The sequence below is a fragment of the Anarhichas minor genome, unplaced genomic scaffold, assembly GCF_050575085.1.
Source record: "Anarhichas minor isolate MPS153535 unplaced genomic scaffold, ASM5057508v1 ptg000046l, whole genome shotgun sequence".
NCBI classification, from domain to species: domain Eukaryota; kingdom Metazoa; phylum Chordata; class Actinopteri; order Perciformes; family Anarhichadidae; genus Anarhichas; species Anarhichas minor.
Genome location: NW_027466492.1, coordinates 1,458,473 through 1,474,923, shown reverse-complemented (window position 1 = coordinate 1,474,923; position 16,451 = coordinate 1,458,473). Strand labels below are relative to the sequence as shown.

Below are 16,451 nucleotides of genomic sequence, written 5' to 3'. Positions count from 1 at the left end.
AATATACTTGAGATTCTCTATTTATAGCACCATTCTATTATAGCTTCAACAGGTATCACAATAAATAGCTTATTACAATTTTGATTACAATCTGAAATGGACAATTTTACACACATGGAATCAATCCAGATGATGACAACAGTGTGTGCAACATCTACTTTGAAAGGAGGTGAGGCGTGTTCTAGACTCCTCCTGTGGACTCCTTCATATTCCACACGTGGGAATCTTGTGTGCATATTTTCCGGTGGTGGGGACTCTGTTGACGCTCTCTCCTGTAAACACAAAGAAAGTCTTAAAGATCTTTATGTATGAAGGGACACGTCTAGCAGCTGCTGGACCAATGTGCAGATTTCTGTTTTCAGATCTTGTGTATTGTGGTGCATGTATGACAATAATCATGAAAGAAGTCATTGTGATACACAAACTAACATGTACTTGCAGTAAACAGTGGTACATGATTTACAAACACATTGAGAATCCGGTGAGGAATAACAGCATTCCTCTGGCTAGTGTGCTCCGTAATTAGTATATTTGGCGGATAGAGGTCTACTACATTATAATCTATATACTGATTTCTTTAACAGTAACATTCTGCTGCTGATACCACAGTTTGACAACTTGGGGGAGCCAAGATCCATTCTACCTTCTCTGATTCCTCCGCTGCAGATTGACCACTTGATGCGCCATTACACATTCACAATACGCAGACTGTCCACACGAGGGCGCCACTGATTCATTCTTAACTGTGATCAATGACGCTCCGGGTGAATGCACCATGTGAGGCTTAGACAAGACGAAGCTAAATCAAACTGCAATCAAGAGTCATTTGATCCACATTTGAAATTCAGAATAAAGAATAAAAACACAAATGTTTCTCCATTGACTGTAGGTTCCCTCACATTCCAACCACTTCCTGTTTCTTTGTTTACTGCTGGTGCGCTACTGACATACTGCCATCTATTGGTCTGGAGTGTGAACAACACTAGTCTAGCAAATATAAACAATATTGTACAACAGAAAACTCATGATGATTACCTTCATGAAGGAAGGATTTATTGCTACATTAGGTTTAGCTAGGCAACTTAATGAACTGACAACTGGTTGTATATACACTAGGTTTCTCTGTGTATGGCTTACTGCAAAATCATAATAATGATAATAATGGTTCAGATACCGAGATAAAGAATATATACATATACACGCACACACAGCGTTTCTGTGAGAACACACTAGAGAAAACGGTCCAAATGAGCAGTACTATGAAGCCTAACAATGCAAGTATCTAAATTAATGTTTCTAAATTAGTTCTCACATAGCTGTGAATTCAGCACTTTCTATATCAATCTCCTTTTCTCACTCACCAGCTCAATGTCTTTAACAGACACATACATGTAACGTCACAACGAAAGCCACGACTTTCGTCATTAATTCATCATAATGTTATATTGTCTCCATATTATTTCTCTTGAACAGCATTAGGGGGTGCACCGTTCCTGGAGGTTCTGCAATACCAGGTCGATGCGTGGAGTGGACGGAGCAAGCCCCTATTCCATCTCCCTATTCCAAAAATCAATTTAATATATGGTCCCCGGGTAGGGGACGTATCAGATATTAAACTGATAAGAACAGATACTACACTTGATCTTAGCCAAAAGGCCGAGAAGCGATACCGGTACAGAGTCGGAGGTGAGGAACTCACTATCCGCACAGTCAACCTCACTGACGGGTCGGGAACTCAACTACAACGTTTGAATCACATATGAAACAAGAACATTGTACAATAGTAATAATGTCCCACTGGTGCTGTTTAGTTTGAGATATTTATATTTAACTTGTGTTCGCAAATGCGTCTTCTTGTTTCTTTCCGGACACGTGGTACGCTGTAGTCCAATCAGGAAGTAGAAAAAACGATAAATATAATTTCTAATTTGCAGACACGCTGGAATAAATATTGTGTTTCTACAAGTATATTCTTTCTTAAATAGCGTGTAACGAACTTGTTCCGTTGATAAAAGTTATGTTTTTACGCTTCAAAACTCACTTCACGACAACAAACACAGCTGTGTCTCTAGTGGAGGAGAGCTAACAGCACATTTCACCTCTTCAGCCTCACACACACAGTTAGTGATGAAAACACAGCAATGCAATCGATCATCAGCTATTTAAGTTACCGAAGACGTCCCGTTAACGTGACTCACAGAGTAGAATATAAACAGTGAGGTCATAATAGAGGATGCTGGCGGCTCTAATGTGTACTGTTAGCTTCTTAGTGAGGTCATCCATTACTCAAAACTAACGACACAGAAATATCTCAAATCAAGCTGACCAACATCTAGATTGCTCTATAAAAGTGTGAATACTCCAATAATAAAATGTTGAATTTATTCAAGACTTAAAATCTACAGTTAGAGAACATAAATGCATATAGTTTGTGTAAAATCCCTTGTGTATTTATATCCAACAGTGCAAGTAACAACAAAATCCTCCATTAAAAAAAAACCAGTCCTTTCAGCAGCTCTCTGGGTTCTAATCCCAACTCTCTGTCCTGACTATCTAATAAAAGGCAAAAAGCCAAAAATTAATCTTGAAAAAAAAAGGTCATTAGCAGGTTGTTAGCAGGCCCCTTTCATCTTTAAAAAGTTAATAAGGACAACATTTTGCAGTTTGAACAAGTTGGCTCTGCGTTGTCTCCCTCGTAGGAAAGGCGGGGGAGGAACTCATGCATGAGGTGGCTGCTCGATATGTGGAGGGTATGAAAGACATGGATGGGAGGAAACCAGGGCCTTCAAGCATTTTGGGTGACACAAAGTTCATTTTATAATCATATCACATTTATTTGTAGTCATGGCAGAGATCGGACTTACTCTCATTTGCCCTTAAAGGAGTCTCCCAGCTGAAGCCTGGAGAGGAAGGGGGCTACAGAGTGCCCTATAATCCAGAGGGGACGGGCTGTGGAGCGGCCATGAGGTCCATGTGCATTGGTCTCAGGTAGGACGGTTGTCCCATCACGTACCCAGCACTTAAGTCTCTAGTACCCATTTTTTAGGTGTTCTTGTATACGAAAAACTATCTACACCTGTGATTATTGTGGCCAAAAGAATTAACGATAAAAATATTATTGCAATATCCTGAAATATAATCATAATAATGCTATCAGTGAAATTCATATTTGACTTTGTTTATTGAGCGTTTTGTCTATTTCTTGGCGAATGAGTTACACTCTAAATACAATATGAGTGTAGGGAGGTGGAGAGAGAGTCTGTAACCATAACTGTTTGTATAAAATACATTAAGAGGCGCTCGATTATTTACACAATATTATCATATGTGTATTATTAATATGTCCATTTATAAATGTCAGAGTATATATTGCAACATGTGGGACATGAGCTAGTAAACAGCTCAAATCCCTGTCACTGTTTAAAAAATATTTTTATAAAAAATTGTAATTACTTAAGTTTATTTGATTTGATCGTTTTAATCAAAACTGGAGTAGACCCGTGAGAGCATTTTAGGCTTTTTCCAATGCATATTCTTTTATTATTTATATTATTGTTATTTTTTATGTGCTATTAAATGATTCAATCAATCAAAATCCTTAGAATATAAATACAATAACAGTCTAATCCTTATGCATTCCAGTTTCAATGTTCTCTCCTCCATGGTTATTATTTTTTAATTGTCAATTATATTGCGGTAATGCCTTCTCGAGCAGGTAGAGGGCAACTTGATGACTAAGCGAGGGAAAAGGAGATATGTTCAATTCATATCTTTTAAATGGCAGCTGATCCAGCAAATCTAAGCACCTCTCTGTTGTGTTTGGACTTTCATTTGTCTCCTGTAATCTGTAGGGTTTAGTTTTAGTTTGGGACATACTTGATATTTTCAGTGCTATGCAAGGACATTTTATTCATGAAGCAAATTTATTTATAAGTAAACTCAATGTGTGTTACATCAAAAGGCACGTGTAAAACACCCTTCCACCCAAAAAAAGCAAAGAACCCGGATTCACCTCTCAGACTACAGTTTTATGTTTGGGGTTAGGGAGCATTACAGCAGCCCTCCTTGGTAGTTGGTAACATGAACTACATTTACTATGACTTGTTTCGACATACTATACTATGACTTTTTCCCGACTTTCTATACGACAACTTTTTTCGACATGATATACTATGACTTTTTTATGAATTTTTTCGACAATCTATACTGTGTCGAAAAAAGTAGTTTCTTAAAAGAAATGGCTTGATATATAAATCCTCCCAATTATTGATTTGTTTTTAAAGAGAAAGAGTTGCCCTTCTTATGTCACTGACATGACTTTCAAAGTTAAGGTCAGAGTCCAAAATAACTGCTGACTTACTGTCTCTGAAACACGATGAGTAAGTGTGAATACATTTCCTCACTCTGGTTTTTGGGATCTACAATGATCTGATGATTCATTTCAATCGATTGATCTTCTGATTATTTTATCTATTAATTAAGTGTGGGGAAAAATGTCCATCCCAGTTTCCCAGATCCTAAAAACAAGCTCATCTTTAGGTTGGAGAATCTGAGAGTGTTTGACATTGTTGCTCAAAACGTGATTTAAACAATTAATCAGTCAACAAAATAGTTGCGATTAATATAATGTAGATCAACTAAGCAATGATTCCACTAATCGTTTAAGCTCTAAACTCATCACATTTGGTTGTAAAGAGGAATTAATCCGGATTTGGATGGTAGTCATCAGCTTTTAAATTGTTCAATTTAAATTGTAGAAAGAGAAAGAAATATTCAGGCAGGTTCTGGAAAAGGTTAGGATGATAAAGCAAAATGAAATGTCAGTGGAGTAGCATTATTAAAAATGCATAGTGCAACTTGGTTTAGTCACCCAAGGACACAAAGAAAACATGACATTAAACATTTCACAAACACATTTACAGTTGAGGCACGCAGCTGCTGCTCTTATCCAAAGTAATTTATAATAAATGCAGCAGTGGAATATGTGTACAGTCTTTGATCACTAAGCAGAAAATAACACAAACAGAGTTCCAGGGTGAAAGCGTTAGCCAGAACCAGTAAAAACAACAACAATGTGGAGTCAATTAAAGCATGAAAAGAGGTAATTACTGTAAACAGAAGTTTTTAATCCCGACAGAATACTAACACAGAAAACATATTTATCTTCTATATGATGGACCTCATTAGGTTTATGGTGAAACCTTCAGCTACATATATCATAATAACATAATAAAAGCTGATAAGGACGTAAATACTTTTTCCCCATCAGGTATCCGAAGCCTGACCAGTTGTTGTCGCTGGTGGCTGTTGCAGTAGAGACGGGCAGGATGAGCCATCCTCACCCCACTGGTTTCCTGGGAGCCGTAGCATCGGCCCTTTTCACGGCATACGCGGTCCAGCGCAGGCCAATAACGACCTGGGGTCTCGGCCTGTTGAACGAGGCCTGTCCAATAGCAAAGAGCTTTGTTCAGGGTCGAGGCTTCGCCGTGGAGGAGGCCGAGAGAGACCGGGACTACTTCTGTGACAAGTGGCAGTGGTATGAGCTGCTGAAATCAGGCTTTGTTATGTTGTCATGCTGTAGTCAGATCTCCTACATCAGCAAACTTCTATTAACCTGTTACAGTCTCAATTTCACTGGTTTGGTTTAGTTCAACCGCACTGAACTCATTTTTATTATAAAATATTGCTCCTGAAGACAATATAAAATTCATACATATGTTTCTTACTTTTCGTTTTAAAATAATACACGTGTGTGTGCGTGTATATATATATATATACACAGTTATAATTACCATTGATAAAAAAGCTAAACAGCTGTTTTCACCTCATACATACAGTAAAAAAGACATTGGAATGACTTATTACTTCACTTTCACTTCTGCAGAATCACATTACATTGGAGGATAATATGAATGTTAGGAAAATCTCTTGCATCTGTCCACAGGTACCTGGATTCGAGGTGCATCTCTTGTGGGGTAGGGCCTGTGATTTGGCCCTCGTCCTATGGCCCAGTTGAGAGAGACGAAGCCTACAAGAGCTTCAGCCTTTTCGGGCTGGGCGGGACGCAGCGGCCACGACGCTCCAATGATTGCGCTGGATGCTGGGGGCAGGTTCAGACTGGGAGGAGCTGATGAGCAGAGCAGGTTTTCATGGAGGTCAGAGATTCAAACAGGAAAATGTCTTTTTTGGCATAGTATAGCATGTCGAAAAAAGTTATAAAAAAATGTAATCTATATTATGTTTATAAAGTCATAAAAACGCTGGAAAACGTCGTAACCAGGAATTACCACCTCGCGGTCGTAGGCTTCCACCAACCAGTCATGTTGCAGTTTGCATAACTATCTGCCCAAAATGTCATTTTATTTTATTATACATTGTGTGAAATTGTCATAATTAACCACAACATTCTAGTCAGTTCCCCCTTGAGACCAAGTGGATGTTTGTGCCAAATTTGAAGAAATTCGCTCCAAGAGTAACTGAGATATCACATTCATGCGAATGGACCGGATAGATGCACATAAACAAATGTCAGAGTATAGTATGTCATAAACATCTCAGTATGTGAAGTTCTATTCCTCCTTTCCTTCCTGCCTAGGAGACAGTGACAGCACAGCAGTGATTGCATGCTGCTGCTGGGGTCTCCTCTACGGCACCCGAGGGGTTCCTGAAGGCAACTATTCCAACCTTGAGTACCGGGACCGCCTGGAGCGCAGCGCCGAGCAGCTCTACGCCCTGTCGCACTGAGAAGGCCGCCACACACACAGACTGGGTCCCAACATCTTACACTGAGGGGAAACTAGGCCACACGGCCTGTGGTACATCGATCTAGAGAGCTGTCGCTGAGCCACAAAGTGTGGCGTCATACTGGCCTGAAGGGAAAGCAGAGTGCCCCACTAACCCAAAGAAGACTCATTTCTGCAACGAGGACCGTGTGCCTCACCAGGCTGGTGAATAAAGAGGGTTCCCTCTAGTGACCATTTTAAATTAACATGCGTGAGTGGAACAAATTCAAGCTAATGAGAATCCAAAAAATCCCCCTCTGAGGTAATTACTTCATTTTGTCAGTGTGACATAATAGCAAATGTTTAACGAGCTCTTGTTGTGTAATGAAAAATGTTAACCGCTTCATGCAGTGCAAAGCAAAACTAACACTCAAACAAGTACAATTAATGATACAATAAATTAAAACAAAGTTAAGTTGAAAACTTTATTTTTTTGGCCATTGTTGTTGTTTTTTTTTATTAATTATATTTTCCTAGAGGAGAGAAGAAGCAAAGGGGTGTTTTCTACTACTGGATCGAGTTTATTTTCAAAAAAAGTGAAAGGATTTGCTAAAAATCCCCTCTCCTTTCATGCTGTGATCCGTGAGAATCCCACGACAGTCTGTCTCCCATGTGTGTCATGGTACAAGGCTAAAAACACACTGCTGGAAGATGGTGTCTGCTGCCGTCTTTCATCCGTATATTTCCCTCTCCGACTCGTCCGCCCAGCAAGGTGCCTCATGTCTCTGAAATGGGAAGAAGTTGGAGAGAAGAGCAGGATGGCAGCAGGGGTCGGCCATCATTAGCATTAAAAAGGTCCTCGGCGACACCGAGGTTTGTTACTGATGAATGTTGCAGCAGAAGAACAAGGTGCTGCGAGACTTTCTGTACGATCCTTTCAGTTTGTTTTTCATGAGTCGCGTTCAGTTTGGGCCAACATCCAGCAGGCGGCGGGGATGTTGGGGCTCATTCCTAAGAAGAGTTTGGGAGGTGGGGAGGAGGGTAGATGGGGTTTAGTTTCCTTGCTGATGGAAGGGAGCAGGGTGCGGTTGTACCTGCATTGCTGTGAGGGAAACAGAAAACACTATAAATGCTACACTTCAAGCCACAGACAGCATCAAGGGACGGCTTTTGCTTTCACGTCTCGTACCTTGTGGATGTCCTATGTAAAAGTGTTGGTGTGCTCCTTGCTGTGGTCCATGCTGGGGATGCTGGGGCACCGAGCCGGGGCCCTGCTGAGGAGGCGGCTGCAACATCACTAACTGGGGCTGACCGTGGCCCCCGGAGTGGTGGGGACCCGACATGGCTCCCTGTACATGGGCCTGGAGGAGAGGGGGGGGGGGCAGCAGATTGACAGACCAAGTTTAAGATACAACTTTCTTTTCATTTCACACATGCTCTCTCATTTGCAGTGATGGCTGTATCATACCTGTGCTATCTGTCCAAGGGGGTATGATTGTGGGATACCCTGGTGGCTGTGGATGCTGTAGCCTTGAATGGGGTAAGAGGCCTGTGGAGACGTGTGGCCCAGCGGCATGTTGGGTGGGGTGGGTGCTGACAGGGGACCTGAGTGGTACAAGGACTGGGGCTGTGGGCCTGACTGGGCATTCTGAAAGGAGAGATCACAAAGTCAAAAGAGATAATTGATTCATCTCAATAACCGGGATCCACCGCCTCCCCAAATGATTTCATATGACGAGTATAATTTTGGCCCAGGATTGTCCGCCTGTTATAATGCAATTCATCTAGAAGTCCAGACTCTGAATTGGGACACAGCATAAGTGTTTCGGTATATTTGGGGAATTCCATGCAGTCCTATCTCAGCTGTCCAGGGCTCAGTGCAGCGTGCTGGGGAGGGGGCTGGTTGCCTGTCGGGGTGATGGAGGGCTGGGGCTGATGAACTGCACCCAAGTGGTGGGCAAAGGACTGTTGAGCTACACACAAAAAAGAAGATAATTATTGTCAAAATGATGCTTTATATTGTTGTTTTACTGTCAATAGAATGCAAGACTCTTAATAGAAGTACAGACATGACTCATCGTGATAAAGTATTGGAGCAGTACAACCTTAAATTCAGAATATCAGAGCGCTCTCTACATTAGAGTGCATCGAGATATTGCTAACATTTACAGACCTGACTGAAGTGTAAGACCCTGTAATAGCAGAATAAGCGTGGAGTAATAATTATAATGTGTCCCACAACCTAGAAACAAATACAACGCTGTCAACTGCACTGGTCTGTTAGTTTAATACGCGGAATTAACTCCTGTTATAATACTGTGATACTAATATATATATATATATATATATATATATATATGTTAATTTAAGGTGCTGATCGCCCTAAATGGAGACACCTGGCAGGCAGGCAAAACCCCAATGGAACCCATCTGCTGACATTCTCTGGCTCAAAGAGGACACAGAACGAGGCCTGTTCACCCGTTCAAATCTTTAAGGACATCACTGGTCAGTGAAAGAGGAGACGATGATAAAATCAGACCGCATGTGGTTTTATCCACCAGAACCTCCTGCTACGTCGAGGGCGCTCTGCAAACTCCACAGCTCTTTTTTCGGAGCCGCGTCTTTGTGTGGCGCCCTGTTGGAGTTTGGAGATACTCCCTGAAGAGTCCTCGAGGTGATGACTGTGTGGGTCAAGGACGGAATGTGCACCTCTACAAGTCTGGCTCCCACCACCGGGTATAACTCACTTCACTTGTGTATAGTGGCGTTATATATATATACATACATACAGTATATATCTATATATATTATGTATGTATGTATATTATATATATTAAATATGTAAATAATATATATGATATATATGTATATATACATGTATTTGTATATTATGTATGTATTTATTTATTTATTTAATAATAATAATAATATTTTTTTAGATTAAGCCTAATAATAGACACTTAGTACAGGCAAATAATGAAGTGAAGAATTCAATATTTGCTTTAAGCATCAATGTGTTAATATTTGGTTACAGTGTATTATGACATTGCATTGCTATTTGAGAAAATGGGTTTCAGTAAAACAGTGTCACAAATTGTGTAATATCTTTGATAACTTTGCGTAAGTGAAAGTTCAGAACAGCAATATTTATAATCGAGAGGAACAAGATGAGGCCAAGAAAATTAAGCCATGTTATAATACATAATCTGAGGAATATTACAAATAGTGGACTTTAAATTATATTTTACACAAACATTTTGTTTATTTTATTGTTGTTTTATGTGTTTTTTGTAAATCACTTTTTAATGCTGGTTTTAAATCTCTTAAACAATTGTATTATTATTTGTTTGCCAGTAATGCATCACCTGTGTTTGATATATTTCTTGATTTTGTCATCCAGTGTGAGGCAGCTCAGCCTTCACTGAAGAGTCAATGTAGTTCCTCACTCTCACCACTAGAGCTCGCTGTCTCTCTATTCTCATTTAGTGTTGTACCTTTATAATGAACGTGAACATTATTACACAGTGTGCCCTGAGAGACCAGACCGTTTTTGAATTGAAATAGGGCTCTGGGACACAGAGGCTGAGTGGACTGGTTATACTGGGACATAGAGGCTGAGTGGACTGGTTATACTGGGACATAGAGGCTGAGAGGACTGGTTATACTGGGACACAGAGGCTGAGTGGACTGGTTATAATGGGACATAGAGGCTAAGTGGACTGGTTATACTGGGACAGAGAGGCTGAGTGGACTGGTTATACTGGGACAGAGAGACTAAGTGGACTGGTTATACTGGGACATAGAGGCTAAGTGGACTGGTTATACTGGGACAGAGAGACTAAGTGGACTGGTTATACTGGGACATAGAGGCTGAGAGGACTGGTTATACTGGGACACAGAGGCTGAGTGGACTGGTTATAATGGGACATAGAGGCTAAGTGGACTGGTTATACTGGGACAGAGAGGCTGAGTGGACTGGTTATACTGGGACAGAGAGACTAAGTGGACTGGTTATACTGGGACATAGAGGCTAAGTGGACTGGTTATACTGGGACAGAGAGACTAAGTGGACTGGTTATACTGGGACATAGAGGCTGAGAGGACTGGTTATACTGGGACACAGAGGCTGAGTGGACTGGTTATACTGGGACAGAGAGACTAAGTGGACTGGTTATACTGGGACATAGAGGCTAAGTGGACTGGTTATACTGGGACATAGAGGCTGAGAGGACTGGTTATACTGGGACACAGAGGCTGAGTGGACTGGTTATAATGGGACATAGAGGCTAAGTGGACTGGTTATACTGGGACAGAGAGGCTGAGTGGACTGGTTATACTGGGACAGAGAGACTAAGTGGACTGGTTATACTGGGACATAGAGGCTAAGTGGACTGGTTATACTGGGACAGAGAGACTAAGTGGACTGGTTATACTGGGACATAGAGGCTGAGAGGACTGGTTATACTGGGACACAGAGGCTGAGTGGACTGGTTATACTGGGACAGAGAGACTAAGTGGACTGGTTATACTGGGACATAGAGGCTAAGTGGACTGGTTATACTGGGACATAGAGGCTGAGAGGACTGGTTATACTGGGACACAGAGGCTGAGTGGACTGGTTATAATGGGACATAGAGGCTAAGTGGACTGGTTATACTGGGACAGAGAGGCTGAGTGGACTGGTTATACTGGGACAGAGAGACTAAGTGGACTGGTTATACTGGGACATAGAGGCTGAGAGGACTGGTTATACTGGGACACAGAGGCTGAGTGGACTGGTTATAATGGGACATAGAGGCTAAGTGGACTGGTTATAATGGGACACAGAGGCTGAGTGGACTGGTTATAATGGGACATAGAGGCTAAGTGGACTGGTTATACTGGGACATAGAGGCTAAGTGGACTGGTTATACTGGGACAGAGAGGCTGAGTGGACTGGTTATACTGGGACATAGAGACTAAGTGGACTGGTTATACTGGGACATAGAGGCTAAGTGGACTAGTTATACTGGGACAGAGAGGCTGAGTGGACTGGTTATACTGGGACAGAGAGGCTGAGAGGACTGGTTATACTGGGACACAGAGGCTGAGTGTACTGGTTATAATGGGACATAGAGGCTAAGTGGACTGGTTATACTGGGACAGAGAGGCTGAGTGGACTGGTTATACTGGGACAGAGAGGTTGAGTGGACTGGTTATACTGGGACACAGAGGCTGAGTGTACTGGTTATACTGGGACAGAGAGGCTGAGTGGACTGGTTATACTGGGACATAGAGGCTGAGTGGACTGGTTATACTGGGACAGAGAGGCTGAGTGGACTGGTTATACTGGGACATAGAGGCTGAGAGGACTGGTTATACTGGGACACAGAGGCTGAGTGTACTGGTTATAATGGGACATAGAGGCTAAGTGGACTGGTTATACTGGGACAGAGAGGCTGAGTGGACTGGTTATACTGGGACAGAGAGGTTGAGTGGACTGGTTATACTGGGACACAGAGGCTGAGTGTACTGGTTATACTGGGACAGAGAGGCTGAGTGGACTGGTTATACTGGGACATAGAGGCTGAGTGGACTGGTTATACTGGGACATAGAGGCTGAGTGGACTGGTTATAATGGGACAGAGAGACTAAGTGGACTGGCTATACTGGGACAGAGAGGTTGAGTGGACTGGTTATACTGCGACAGAGAAGCTGAGTGGACTGGTTATACTGGGACTTAGATGGAAGCCAATCAGAACAGACTGGGCTTTTTAGGAGGCGGGGCTTAAAGAGACAAGCGCTAAAATGGAGCGTTTCAGACAAAGGGTGATTACAGGTTTATTCAGACAGACAGTATGAGAAATTCTGTGTTTGAACATTAAAGCATGTAAACATGTTTTAGTAGAAATCCAAAATACAAGTATGTAGCTGAAAATGAGTCAGCTTTAAAGTATGAAAAGTAAAGTCAAATGTTCCTTGTCAGTGTTTTACTATTATATATAATGTTTTTGGACTAATATCACTGCAGCATTGTGTATGTTAAATGTGACTGCTGTAGATGTTTTTAACTCCTTTATATCCTGTTGGTTAGTTTAATCTAAAGCAATGCATCATATTCTATGAGATCATCACACTTTTGTAGCGTCTCTGTCCTGTATAACATTGGTTAAAAGTGAAAGTAAATACAAGTACATCAAATTCAGTATTTGTACTAGAGTAAATGTACTCTATGTACACCACTGGACTGTGTGCGGCCATGTGTCTAATTACAACCTCCTCTGTTGTCTTCATCACCCCCCACTGACTCTCTCTCTGTAACAGGGATCCGTGGCAGTGAATGAGCTGCTTGCTGTGTCACCATTAATACCAACAAGAAAAGGGAGAGGTGGGGAGGAGGAGGAGGGAGTCATTCACTCCCACCTCTGTACACCTTCACAGGAAGAGAAGGAGGAAAGAACAGAAGAAGAGAGTAAGGAGTGAAACAAAGAGGCAAAGATCTTCGAGAGAGAGAAGGAGAGGGAGTCACACTGATGAGAGAGAAAAGAGAGAAAGAAGAGGAGATAAACATATACAGGTCTGAGGTTGGAGGGAAAATAGAGATGAAGGTATCCCTCTTTTTCTTACAGCTCCTCTTGCAGTGGGATTAACTGTCGTTCTCTACGCCGGTTCTTCATCCCTCCATCCACAGAGGAGGACGTCTTTGGTGAGACCAAAAGTGGAAATCAGGAAGGACGGAAGGCCGAGAGGACGAGAAGAGTTCAGCTCACACTAAAGGGTAAGGACAAACAGTCAGTAGGCTTATAGAGGCACGGTGGCTTTATGCATAATCTCCTTACTGTGTGTGAGTGTGTGTGTGTGTGTGTGTGTGTATTGAAGGGGGGGACATGGTGTACTTTTGCTCTGTGGTCCAGCTGACATATTAGCAGTTACATATTAGAGGTTTCTCTAGAAGTGTGTAGTGATATGTCAACAATGCAGAGAACAGAGATACAACACACCTTCAACTGATTGCTGTTAGTGATTCGACACTTACTCAAGCAGAAGCAGCACTTAGCATTGCTCGTGTTAATGGTATAAGTTTGCATTATTGTGAGGGATGTCTGTCCAAATAATGTAAACACCTGTTTTCCAATCAAAATCAGGTGTGTTTGTTGGGCAGTCTGTCGCTTTAAGATTATGACTTGCTTTCTTGATGGGTATCATATTCTGCGATGCTAATAATTCATGAATGAACCACTACCAGTTTGTGGCTAATAATAAATTACACTACATGTAACCTCTGGTTCTGCTGAGTGAATCCAATGCTGAAGTGTCTTAACTTGCATTCTCTCTACTGACCAGCAGGGGGCGACTCCTCTGGTTGCAAAAATAAGTCTAGTGTAGAAGTCTATGAGAAAATGACTCTACGTCTCTCTTGATTTATTCCCTCAGTAAACATTGTAAACACGAGTTTTTGGTCTCAATCTCTAGTTTCAAGTCTTCTTCAATACAGCATGATGTTCATTTCGTAAATTATGGTCCATTTAGAGTCAAATAGACCATATTAGGAGATACACTGTATTGTGTATTTGTGCTAGTCTGAAGAACATTTTGTTGATGGTAGGTTCTCAAAGACATCAATTAGTAATCAATTTTTCTACTGATTCTAGTGAGGAAAATAACAAGTTCTCCGAATTCAACGACAGATACATGTTTAACTCCAGAACGGCCCATTTGGGCATTTTTTTGATCGGACACCACGATCAACCAGACAATAAATGTAACATTTTGATCGTAGGTTTAGGCACGAAAACAATTTGTTGAGTAGTTTGCTATCAGATGATTTGCTTAACTACACTTTCGTAATTATTTTTTTTATGAAACTTTCAGGCTTTTTGATTTAATAATATGTACAAGGGGTATGACACTCACACATTTCACACACAAATATCACAGCAGAATAAACAACAACAGTATTGTCTCTGGCAGTTATAATAATTATCAGTTGTAGTAATTAATTATAACAATAATACTAATAAGCAGATAGTGTTGTAATACAATTATTTTAAACACATCTTCTAAATACATTTGTTGTGCTATATTATTTATTAATAAATACTGTTCTATGATTTTTGTGTATTTAAAAAAAATCAACACACTTCGTAGCAAAACTTGTACTGAAACCTGATTAAAAGTGAAATTCCTAAACAAAGTCAGGTTTTATTTACAACCTCTGAATTTGACTGCACTGTGCAGCCGGCTGGGTTTGACTCCTAGCCCCTCCCTGGGTACTCACAAAGCTTTTATACGCTTATCTTGATGTAAACATTACGATATCATTTTCTGAACGAGGTGCAGCTGAGGTCGTGTCAACATGTCACATTTCAACACAATCCTGCCGATGTGGTCAAATTGTGGCCGAGGACACGGCAGCGTCAGTTTATTAAAGCTGAATTCATTGACTTTTTTTGGCCTGTGGGGGTCATGGAAACAGGTCTGATACTGTCGCTTTAATTGAAAAGGTGTGAATGTTTTAGCAAACAGTTGCTTATTTAGACACGGAGAAACAATTGCGATGAAGTCGTGTCAAGTGTAAATGTATTCGCTCGTCTTTTAGCTCCGTTTGGGTCTCCATCAACAAAGGTAACAAATGTTCCTATTTTAACCCAAACCATGATCTATTTAAAAAAAAACTAACCAAGTAGTTTTGTTGCCTAAAGACCAATTAGTTCTGTTTCACAACAATGACCACGTGTTCAAAACTGTGACCTTTGGTCACATGTTTAGAACTGCCATCATGCAACCGCTTCACAAAGCTAAATAAAACGGTATACTATAGTTTATCTTCATCTTCTCTCATAAACATTTCTATTTTTCCACTTATCATCCACATTAACTTCATTTTATTTGCCCATATTCCACAAACCTCCATTTGGGTTGACCCAGACAGTTACTTGTAATCAATTGCCTTTGGCTGGTTACCCTAAATTTGACATGGAAATGTATTGTGAGTACATTGAAGACTACTTTAAACGTGACTTTACAACAGATGAAATATGTCACGGTTGGGTTCTGCTATGTGTGAGTGTGGTGTGTGTGTTTGTCTGTGTGTGTCTCCTGATCATGCTTATTCTCTCCACCTGTGCCAAATCACCTGCCCCTGGCTTTTCCCTTTGCAAACCCCAGTCATCTCTACTCACCTGCCGGCAGTCCGCTCATCAACCCTCACCTACTTATACTCCCCTGCTTGCCCTGTTCCATTTGCCGGATTATCATTTGACTTTTTCCTCCCTGTGGTCTCTTTGCGCGCCTGTGGTCATCGCGCATGTTGACCCTTTGCGTTCCACAGTTTGTGACTGCCTTTTTGTGTCCAAGCCCTTTTGTGACTTAGCTTTTTATTTTCAGTCTGGATTTTCCTCGCTCCCGGTTGGAGTAGATTTTGGTTTCTGTTTTTGTCTAAGTGCCCAGTAAAGAGCCTTGTTTTTCACCTCACCTTGTGTCCTGTGTTTAAGTCTGCGCCTGAGTCTCTTTTCCACTCCTAAACCCACACGGTAAACCGTGAACCGTCACAGAAATACTTCACGTGGGATTGTGTAAACGCACCCTTGAAAGGATTTTAAGCTTTGAACAAAGTTATTGTAATAACTTGTGCTTGATATTTGTCTTTGATATTTTCTTTAAAAGTTTGATCTTTGATAGAGTAATGTGGGTTTCTTAACCCTAAATTAAAAGGATTTAAGTTATAATAACAGATGTGCTTAAATATAA

At 41.1% G+C, this 16,451-nt stretch overlaps 1 non-coding gene and 1 pseudogene across 1 annotated transcript; one reads left to right on the top strand and one right to left on the bottom strand.

Annotated features, from left to right (window-relative positions):
* Positions 1-1,477: 1,477 nt before the first annotated feature.
* LOC142971524 (U2 spliceosomal RNA) lies at positions 1,478-1,668 on the bottom strand. Its single transcript, XR_012959357.1, has one exon. It is a non-coding gene; the product is annotated as a U2 spliceosomal RNA (small nuclear RNA).
* A 176-nt stretch (positions 1,669-1,844) lies between these two features.
* Positions 1,845-6,828, top strand: LOC142971453 (ADP-ribosylhydrolase ARH1-like; annotated as a pseudogene).
* Positions 6,829-16,451: the final 9,623 nt, after the last annotated feature.